Raw genomic sequence first — 3,139 nt, forward strand, 5'->3', positions numbered from 1 at the left:
AGACAACCGCTTTTACGCTTTGAGCCAAAGCACCTTAGCAGACTAGTTACTGACCAAATCGACTGCTGACTGAGTACGCTAGCGTAATGACGTCATTGATATCTGCGCAATTACGTAATGGGCGCATTTGCAGCAATCCTCGAAGCGGTGCTTCGATCTCCGATAGCTCGACACGGTGTCGAAACCTAAGCACTGGAGTATCGAGCGGCCCATCACTAATTACGGGTTTGAGCCTCTCCTTTGTCTCTTTAGCCTTCCCAGTATGTCGTGGTCATTGCCTTTGGACGTCCCTCTAATTTGAAGATGTTCACATGCCCTAAACCAGGTATGCTTCTCTTCTGGGTTGACACCGTTAGTGTCTCTCCTATTTTCTAAATGGGCTTTTTGACCATCGCAGCTCGCCAATCTGTGAGTGTTGCTGAGAGATGTGCAGTTACCAGCAGTGAGAAGCTCGCTTGTGGAGCGTCTGCATTCATCACTCAAGCAGACTGTGAAGCCATCAACTGTTGCTACGATTCGCAGATCCTCGCCCTTCCATGCTACTATGCTAATGATGGTGAGTGGTTGGGGTGTGTGAGTGAGCCAAGGTGGCTGCTACTGGATATTTATGCTTGGTTGCTTTTGCCAGTGACTGTGCAGTGTACCCTGGATGGCCGGTTTGTGGTGGTGGTGTCTGAGAAGGTGACCCTTCCTCCCCTGGATCTTGGGTCCATCCAGTTGGTGGACAGCAGTTCCCCCAGCTGCAGTCCTGTGACCAGCCTGTCCACCTTTGTCGTGTACCAGTTTCCAGTCAGTTCCTGTGGCAGCACAGTTCAGGTGAGATGCCATCCGGGGGATATCTAGCAGAAGAGTGGGCTGTCCTGCTACTGACGTTTAACCTGACAAGATCTGGGCAGTTTCTCTCAAATACACAAATGTTAAACCAATTTCGCCCCATTTACATGACTGTTCTAAAATTGAACTACACACAGCAATGTTTTGCTGCTGACCTTAAGATGCCACCACTGTTGCATATTTGGTGGCCAGCAGTGATTGTAATGTCCTTGTTTCAGCTTGCTGGTGGCAATGTGACTTACCAGAACACCATGTCTGCTGCCATCACTGTGAGGAGTGGTCCAGAGGGCTCCATCACCAGGGACAGCGTCTACAAGTAAGGCTTCGGAACCTGCTTCCTCTAACCCTAAATGTGCTCTCCCTGCTATGATGTGGTGTTTCTCTCCTCAGGTTATTCTTTCAGTGCACCTACTCTGGAAGCCAGGATGTGCAAGTGGAGGCTGAGGTGTATACTGTGGCGCCACCTCTTCCAGTAGTAGAGCAAGGGCCATTTGACCTGGAATTGGTCATTGCAACAGGTATTGTAGGGGGTGGGGTCCCTGTGGGCTTTGAGAAGATCAATACCTTTTGTGAAGTTGGTCAGTGTGAAGTCCATACTTTCGGGACCGTTTCAGGCCTGTAATTGAGTAAATGCCTCCTCCTTTCCATGGGCAGATTCCTCCTATGGCTCCTACTATGTGGATGCTGACTACCCAGTGACCAAAACTCTGAGGGATCCTGTGGCTGTGGAAGTGCATATCATGAAAAGGACTGACCCTAACCTTGTGCTGACTCTTGGGGACTGCTGGGTCACCCCAGGCCCTTCTGCTTCCAGCCAGCCCCAGTGGAGCCTTCTGGTGAATGGGTATGTTCCTCGCCAGCGGGCGAGTGGTAGAGGGTGGCTGGTTAGTGCTAACTGGGGGTCTGTTTGTTCCAGGTGCCCATACATTGGAGACAACTATTTGACCAGCTAGGTGAGTGTTGACAGCACATCTGGAGTGGCCTACCCAAGTCATTACAAGAGATTTGTGTTTGAGATGTTTGCTTTTGTGGACCCTGTAGCACGGCAAGCCTTGGCTGAACAGGTGGGTTTTGCGGCAATGGGGAATTCTGTCATTGTTTGGAGTTGTGTATCCATACGGCTATTTCAAGCCAAAGTGATGGCAAGGAATCTCTGGTTTTTGGCTCCTTTGTAATCTGGTTTCCTTTGCTCTCTGTAGATCTTCATCTACTGTGTTGCTGCTGCCTGCTATCCCTCTGCCACAGACCCCTGTACTCGGAGCTGCCCTGCAAGAAGTGAGTTGCACATGAGAGTTGGGTTTGGTTGTGTCCGTCTGTAGAACATAGCATCATTGTTTCAAATTCAGTGCCTTGTGGTTGAAACTGCACAGAGTGGTATGAAGACATCCCAAACCATGACCATGGGGTTAAGCAATCTTGTTGGCCCCCTTGTAAGGTGGGGGAATGGTGTATGAAACTAAACCCTACCACTTTGTTTTCAGGATCTGGCAGAGCTGCAGATAAGTTGGCACAAATCACTTCATCTAGGAAGAATGTGCTCCTTCACAGTGGTCCTGTCGTTATTGAGGCTGAACAGGTGCAAACATCCAGAATGGAGCAGGAAGGTAACCATCTTGATTTACCTGGAGTAGGCCAGAGTTCTGCTTTATGGTTTGGCTCATCCATGGTCTTATCCTTTACTCTCCTTGGAGAGTAAATGTCCTTTGTCTTCCTCCCAAAGCTCCTACTGGATACCTGGTACTGGGAACTGCAGCTGCCATCTTGATAGTGGTTCTGATTTTGGCTGTAGTTGCTGTGAGGAGGATGAACAGTCAAAATGTGAATCTGAAACTTTAATAAAGGCTCTTCATGAATAGTGGAAGTTACTGGGGTGATTTTTAAAAAGTGTGTAGTTTAAATGGAGAATTTTTCAACTGGGGTTTGGTATCCTCCAGGCATCAGGTGCTCCCATTGACTTTAGCTTATCATGAAATTTCCTTGATGGTGACGTACACATCTCCTAGCCAGCAACACACACCATCTTTCTGAGCAGTGGACTGGTGCCACAATCATATACTCGAGCCCACAGGTCACATTGGACACCCTCTTTATGCTTGATTTTGAAGGATGTGTAGGAACCTGAAATGCCGAATCAAGCTAAATGAGTATTTAACAACAACCAGAAGAGGCAGCAGACGGGGGAGGAGCAGAGGAACGGGACGTGGTGCCTGTGCTAGAGAGCCACCACCAAGACCTGCAGAGGGGAAGTGGCTTGATGTTGAAGATCCAGACATCACACCTACCCACCCACCCCCCCTTTTGTCCT

The 3,139-nt window shown here is 49.0% G+C and overlaps 1 pseudogene; it reads left to right on the plus strand.

Moving 5' to 3' along the window:
- The first annotated feature begins 288 nt into the window (after positions 1-288).
- LOC120520059 lies at positions 289-2,685 on the plus strand (annotated as a pseudogene).
- The last annotated feature ends 454 nt before the right edge of the window (positions 2,686-3,139 follow it).

This window comes from Polypterus senegalus, unplaced genomic scaffold, assembly GCF_016835505.1.
Source record: "Polypterus senegalus isolate Bchr_013 unplaced genomic scaffold, ASM1683550v1 scaffold_3532, whole genome shotgun sequence".
NCBI lineage: Eukaryota > Metazoa > Chordata > Cladistia > Polypteriformes > Polypteridae > Polypterus > Polypterus senegalus.